Source organism: Chelonia mydas, chromosome 2 (assembly GCF_015237465.2).
Source record: "Chelonia mydas isolate rCheMyd1 chromosome 2, rCheMyd1.pri.v2, whole genome shotgun sequence".
NCBI lineage: Eukaryota > Metazoa > Chordata > Testudines > Cheloniidae > Chelonia > Chelonia mydas.
In genome coordinates, this window is record NC_057850.1 from 154,251,759 (window position 1) to 154,259,198 (window position 7,440).

General features: G+C 42.7%; 1 long non-coding RNA gene across 2 annotated transcripts; it reads left to right on the forward strand.

The window, feature by feature from the left end:
- The first annotated feature begins 450 nt into the window (after positions 1-450).
- On the forward strand, positions 451-6,858 carry LOC122464620. 2 transcript variants are annotated; one of them, XR_006288818.1, is made up of 6 exons: positions 501-552; positions 2,539-2,607; positions 2,766-2,866; positions 3,741-3,809; positions 6,233-6,288; positions 6,729-6,858. It is a non-coding gene; the product is annotated as an uncharacterized LOC122464620 (long non-coding RNA). The 2 variants fall into 2 exon arrangements; XR_006288817.1 differs by lacking the exon at positions 6,233-6,288 and having other exon boundaries at positions 451-552.
- The last annotated feature ends 582 nt before the right edge of the window (positions 6,859-7,440 follow it).

Genomic DNA, 7,440 nt, shown 5'->3' on the forward strand with positions numbered 1-7,440 from the left:
AAATATGCATCTGCCGCTTTAGATCAATGTACCCAATATAACAAAAAGCTCCACTTGCAAAAATAGGCCCTCAGGCCTGCTGGGCTTCTTAGCCATTAACAGTATGGAAAGCTGTAATTTTTCCCCTCTGTTTGGACTTGTGAAGGTTTTTTCCCCTCTGTTTGGACTTGTGATGGGGAATACAAACCTCACACTGGGCAAGAAGAGCTTAAGGAGCTGAGCCCCGCCCCAACACACCTACTGGGGATGCACAGACTGGGGGAGGATTTAAAAGGGAGCTGTCATAAAAATACAGCTAAGGGTAGCATAAAATCCTTCCTGAGCAGCTGTACTGAATTCTTACCTGTTAGGGGTTAAGAAGCTCAAATAACCTGGTTGGCTCCTGACCAAAAGGACCAATAAGGAAAGAAGATACTTTCAAATTGGAGGAGGGGGAGGAGGTTTTGTTTGTGCTCTCTTTTTTTGTTCCCTCTCTGGATGGAGAAAGAGACCAGGCAGGAAAAACATCACCTGAAAACATACCTGAAATGAGCATCTAAAATTACAAAAATTGTAAGTAAGGGCAAGGAAATGCGCTAGATTATCTTTTCTTTTAGCTTGTGAATTTTCCCTATGCTAAGAGGGAATTTTATTCCTGTTTTTTGTAACTTTGAAGCTGAGCCTAGAGGGGAATCCTCTGTATTTTAAATCTTTTTATTACCCTGTAAAGTTACCTTCCATCCTGATTTTTGCAGGTGTGATTCTTTTACTTTTTCTTTAAATAAAGTTCTTCCTTTAAGAACCTGATTGATTTTCAGTGTCCTGGAGACAAAGGGTCTGGTCAGTACTCACATTATTCTCAAGCCTCCCCAGGAAAGGGGGTGAAGGGGCTTGGGGGAATATTTTGGGGAACTAGGGACTCCAAGTGATCCTTTTCCTAATTTTTGTCTAAATCACTTGGTGGTGGCAGCAATACCGTCCAAGGACGTGGAAAGGATTTGTGACTTGGGGAAGCTTTTAACCTAAGCTGGTAGAAATAAGCTTAGGGGGTCTTTCATGCAGGTCCCCACATCTGTACCCCAGAGTTCACAGTTGAGAGGGAACCCTGATGGGGGCAGAACAGCTCACTTGTGGGCAGACCGGGCAAGAGGAAGGACTTCTACCTTGCAGGTCCTGAATGAAGGCAGGAGCTCTCCCTCAGCAACTGCCTGTAGGTCCCTCCCTGAGGGAAGAAGGGACCTGCTTCTGTTATACCCAGTCCAGTGATCTGCTCATCTTTCTCCACCACAATGAGGCCCACAATACAGTCACCCCTAGTCGGGTCCAAAACTTTGTGTTAGAAAAGTATCTATAATTTTTTAAAATCTCCAAGGATCATTTACTACTGGCTATGTGAGACCTCCCCAGTCTGTCTCCCAATAGGAAGTGCCCCATGTGAACTCAGTTATCTTTCCACAAGTCAGACTGGTGCTAAAGGAGAAACTGAACCTGCTCCCTGGTTTGGATTCAGTGAACTCTACCAGCCCCCACTGGTTCCCCTGCTGGGCTGGGTTAGTTAGCAGATTGACCCCTGTCCATTCAAGGTCTTGGGTTTCTCAATAACCAAGAACTGTAAAAAGGTAATGATATGTCTAATGTCAAGTGCCACGAGCCCACCACTTTTATTCTCTCTCCCCTTCCTATACGGGTTGTAACCTTGAGAGCCTCTTCAGATCCAGAGTGCCCAGTACCTGCTCTCCACAGCACAGTGATAAAAGGCTGTCCAGCCCAGCTGTTCCATAGGGGCTGAGCACAGAACACATGCTTTGAGTGGTGTTATGCATAGGATCTGAACAACATGTGGGAGTCAGCGGCTTACAAATGGGCTACAGACCTAGAGTGTTTATAAACCCCAACTGTGTCTCTGTGCCCCACCCTGTAAAATGCGGATAATAAATGAATCCTTGATTAGCTCTATTTTATAGTCAGGGAAACTGAGGCATACAGAGGTAAAGAGATTCGCTCATTATCAAAAATTACTGTAACATGCTAGCTCTCTAACTTTAGAGTCCGACTCTGAAGTTCATGGGTTATGAAATAAGAAAAGAACACGTTATACATCTACCATTTGTCTGTGTAATAAAACTGACCAGTCATGCTAAATCATGTACAGGGCTTTGTATCAAGATGCAAGGCAAACTTCCAGGATGGGTCACTGTGATTTTGCAAACAATGAGAGAGTTTCCTGAAAAGATGTTTCCATATAGTCTTTCCCATAAGTGTTTTGCACAGTCAGCATTGACCAATGCATACAATGATAATGCCAAAAGGCTCAAATACAGACCTTTGTATTTTGAGGGTCCGATTCACCACTGAGTTACTCTAGTGTTAGGCTGATGTAACTCCATTCAATATATTCTCCAGCATTTTAGCTCATAAAAAAGAAGAGGAAAACGATAAAGAGATTTATATTTACTGTTATATTTACTATTTATATTTAAGTCCAGCCACACAACCTATTTGAACTGGAATATATCTGTTCAAAACTATCCACAAACCCTTTGAATGTTTGTGTTTCAGGGAGACAGACAATATCTGGAGAATGTGATGCACCAGCCATACGAAAAATGAGAGATTTTATTTATCCAGGTGAGATAAAGACAGTTTAATATTTAGACAGTTTAGTGAGTATGGGAGGAGGAGAAGGGCACAATGAATCAATGAATCACCCTGCTCCCTTAAATACAACAGCACAACTCTACAAGCAATGCAATTCATGAAAGCCAAATTAAATCTGTCTCAAATAGTTATCAGCCCTATGTGAATCATCAGCACATCATGGCAGAGTTAAGCGTGTCAGCTGGTTCTTCAGGATGAGTGTGCCTGGGCCGTGGAGGGGAGAAAAGAGGTGAGTGGGCTGGAGAAAGGTAACTGATGAGTAGAGTGTAGGTGGGATATTGAATGAGTGAACATTGTATTTCCTTGTGTTGGTGGGATATGAAGTCTAGCAAACTTAATCCTAAATTAACAACGCCTTTTGTGTAGGAGTCTAAAGTGGAGATTAAGGAGTAAGCTCTGCAGTTGGAACCCAGGCTGTGGGCCCTTGGTTGCAGAAAGTCTGTCTCAGAATGGCTGTACAATGATGCAAGATGCCTGCAATCCTAGCTCAGGGCTGGCCAACACAGCTGACGAAGGGGTGCTCAACCTCCTCTCCGCCCCAAGCCCTATCCACGCTCCACCCCTTTCCCCAAAGCCCCACCCCAGCACCACCTCTTCCCGCCCCCGCTCTGCCTCCACCCCACCTCTTTCCACCCCTGCTTCAACCCCACCCCACTTCTTCTTGCTCGGTTCCTCCCTCTCCCTGAGTGTGCCTTGCCCTCGCTCCATCCCTCCCCCCCCATCCTCAGTGGGCGGGAGGCACTGGGAGGGAGGGGGAGGAGCTGATCGGCAAGGCCTGCTGGTGGGTGCTGAGCACCCACTTTTTTTTTCCCGTGTGTGCTCCAGCCCCAGAGCACCCATGGAGTTGGCGCCTATGCCTGCAAGGGTGAATTATACCTTGATATTTTCTTTATAAAACTCTTAACTATAGAGGGTGTCCTCTATGAGCAGTCACATCAAAAAATGTGACTAAATACAAACAACTCATCTACTTTGTTGACTAAGTATTAAGTAAAATACTCACATGAAATTAAGTCCAGCCACACAACCTATTTGAACTGGAATATATCTGTTCAAAACTATCCACAAACGAGAAAATAACCCTTTGAATGTTTGTGTTTCAGTGAGACAGACAATATCTGGAGAATGTGATGCACCAGCCATATGAAAAATGAGAGATTTTATTTATCCAGGTGAGATAAAGACAGGAAATTGCCATATTATGTCATTTTCCTCTGAGCAGCCTCCAATGGACTTGCTATTTCCATGAGGACCTATTGTTCCTAGAGGTGACAAGTGATTTAGCTTGTTTGACAGGATTCCATGGTGAGAACAGAAATTGAACGTTTGCCAAATTACCCAGTATCTCTTTTAGTATTATTATGATAAGGTCACATTCCATTGCTAATTTCTTTTCTTTAAACACAGCACTTTATATATGTGGTATTTCAGATGTCGTCTGACTCATCATAATGTTTTGCAAGTGGCTAATTACATCACTTGGCTCCTTCATGTCTTCTTTCATCCAGAGATTTCAAAGCACTTTACAAAGGGAGGGAACTATCATTATCTCTGTTGTAGAGCTAGGCAAAGAGGCATGGAACGATGAAGCAACTTGCCTAAGGTGACGGAACAAATTAGAAGCAGAGTCAGGAACAGAACTCAGGTCTCCTGGTTTCCAGTTACCTGCTAACCATTAAACTGTACGGCCTCCTTCTCAACATGGCATGGTATAGACAAGCATGCAGTAGCAACAGAGGTAGGAGGCTGTTACTGGCTGTTGCTTGCAGTTAGAAAATCAGTCTAGCAGGGCATTATATCTAATAAATGAATACAGTCTTCGTAGGGGCCAGTTCTGGATCCTGCGCTGGCCTCTCTATGACACTCTGGCAAAGGAGAGGGGCCATAACTGGACTGGAGGAGAATTCCCGCAGTGCAGGAGCACCCTATGGCTGATGTATACACAGGGCATACCATAGTGGGAAGGGGCATGGAAAGGGTTAGGAGGCGGGGAGTAGATGAAGCATGCAGTGCTGTACAGCTAGGCTGCACAGCAGAGGCCAAGGCTACTATAAGGAAAAGCAGCCCTTGAGGCTGTTCTAAGTTTTGCCAGGGTCCATTTTGATGCAAAGGTGGTGTAAAAACACCTTGGACTGCAAGCTTTTGTGCTGCCTATCCCAGGAGATGCAGAATGGAATTGGGCCCACGATGCTCAAATCACTCAAGAACAGTTTGTGCCATTAAGGCACAGAACCGCGCTGGGGTAGTCTACCACTTTTCTGCCCCAAGAGACATTGTATCTTTGGCACAATGCCCACTCTATTCTCCCTGGATCACGGAGGCTCTTGCTCTCCCACCACTTAGGAGGATGCAGAGTCTGTCCCGTCCTTGGCCAGCCAGCTTTGTTGTCTGGTGCAGAGGTGAGAGTGAGGTGTATCCCAGGAGCCCCTAGCAAGGAGCTAGCTTTGCACTCTGCAGTGGTACAGACTACTGGGACTGGCTTCAGCAGAGATGGGGTTATAAGTGGTAGGGAAGTTTCCGTACCACTGTCTTCACCGTAATTACTTGCTCAGGAGCAAACAACAATCCAGAGCTCTATTTCTAAATGACAAAAGCATCATCTAACGTAACTAAGAAAAACCAAGAGGCCTTTTTCAGTTGTTCAGTATTCACTTTTTATTTGCATAGTGCCCATGTGTGCCTGGCACTTCACAGACATATGATGTTATTATCTCAGTGTGATCATTTTACTAATGAGTGTAAGCATTTACTGCTGAATAACCTCTACTAATTGACCAGTCATATTGTTTCATTTGAGGCTTTAATGGGAGTAAGGTGCTTCCATGAATGTAATAATAAACCAGCCCAGGGTTAAAAGAGAAAAAACACTAATTATTCCACAGCAGCAAAATATCCTAAGTCCCCAGAACACTATTTATTAGGAGAAAACAGACAGACGTTTATAGAAGAGCGGACAAATCCCAAACATTAAGAATGACAAAGTGATTAAATGATTGAATAGCTTTTTAATTTGTCTGTATTTTTCATTTGTACCCAAGCACAACCAAAATTCATACACCCAAACTGCACATACAACAAGGCTGTTTTCCAGTGACATATACAAAGCAACATTAATGAAAGCAAGCACCCAAATACTTACATAACAGAAAGAGCAGACCTATTGTAATACGCAGATGGATAGAGTTTATTCAGTATGTGATTTTTATTTTAAATTCTCTCCTGTGCTTTTCACAAATCCAGAAATTAATTTTAAACTAATTTCCCTTTAAAGTACCGAAGCTGCTAGACTCTGTGGGTTGTGGAACTTCAGATGAAGTGTTAGGTGACTACTCCCTTTAACAACACACTGCACAGAGCATTTTTTTGTTAAGGGTGGATATTTGTTGCAATGAATCAATTAAAACCTCTTCTGCAACATTAGATGTGTGTTCCTGGACCTGTTTCACAGGTTTTTCAGGAGGGAAAATAACAACAACTTAGGAATTGTAATGTGACAACGCACAGGAGCCAAGCATATCAGAGAAGACCAGAAGTTTGCATAAGTGAGCTTGGCTTTTCAAAGTATTATTCAAGGGATCTTTGCAATATCCAATAGGCGCATCATGGTGGAGCAGGAGATGTTATCAAGATGTGTTTGTCCTCAAGATAAGTGTAAGTGACCACATTTGATTTTTGTGTAAGAAACAAAAACATGACGTGGATAGATGAAATGGAAAAAAAACAATTTAACAATTAGACATGGGGGAGGAAAAGGGGAAATCTTAAAAATGAGTAAAGAAGAAAACAATTAACTTTATATTTCTAGGCTTGCAATATGACCAGGGTTTTTACTTACAAAAGAGAAGGACTCTTGTGTGAAGTATCTTGAAAGGTTGTTTTTTTTATTGTTGGACTTACTGCTTGTATTAGCAAAGAACAGTAATGTAGTGGCTGCTTCAGTGGAGGGGACTTGAACAATGAGTTTAAATAACTTGAGTGACAGACTGAAGTGCTGTGGGAGCATTTTGTAGCAACAGTGTGTTTTTAATCATGCAATGTCTTTCTTTGCATTGTCAAAAAAAAACAAAACTTTTTTTTTTCTGACTCACCAGCAAGCTCTCTTTCACCTTGTCCAAATGTCAGCTGAGAATTACAGCGCAATGACAGGAGTCTTAAATTGATCCAGGAAAAAAAGGTGCCATTACAGAGCTTCTCGGCCAATCCGTAATAGTTCCTTTATTATGGGAAAAATTAAACAATTTGTGAATGAAAAAAAATCGTCATCTGTTTGTTTTTGTTTTTAATGTTAGGGAATCAACCCTCTTTCAGGCAACAGCAAGGGGAATTTTAGGCACCGTCAACTAACCATGTAGCAGGAAGCTGAAAGCTTAGTTGGCTGCAAACTAGTGCATGTGGGTTGAATAACTTGGAACTGGAGCTGTTTAAACCAGTCAGGGTGGAATTTGGAACTGGTGTGCCCATGAACCACTTGAACACGCTGCCACAGTGGAGCTTTGATGCAAAGAGCGGAGGCAGGCTAAAAGCTTTCAAATTGCTTGGCTTGTTTGGTTTGGCAGCTTAAGTAGGATGTCTTAAGTTAAAATTTTCTTCTAGGAGACGGATCAGCTTGGTTCTGAAAATAGAAATGTAGCTTGTTTCATGTTCTCTGGGGTTTTCCAAATTCCTGAAAGATTTTTTTCTTTACATTGATTAATAAGAAGAGAATCAGATAAGGATGTCATTAAAGAGGCGGATCCTCCCTGATTGTTTTGTATTTTTGTCTTGTTCGTGACAGTCGGCAGAGTCTTTCTGCACCCACTACTG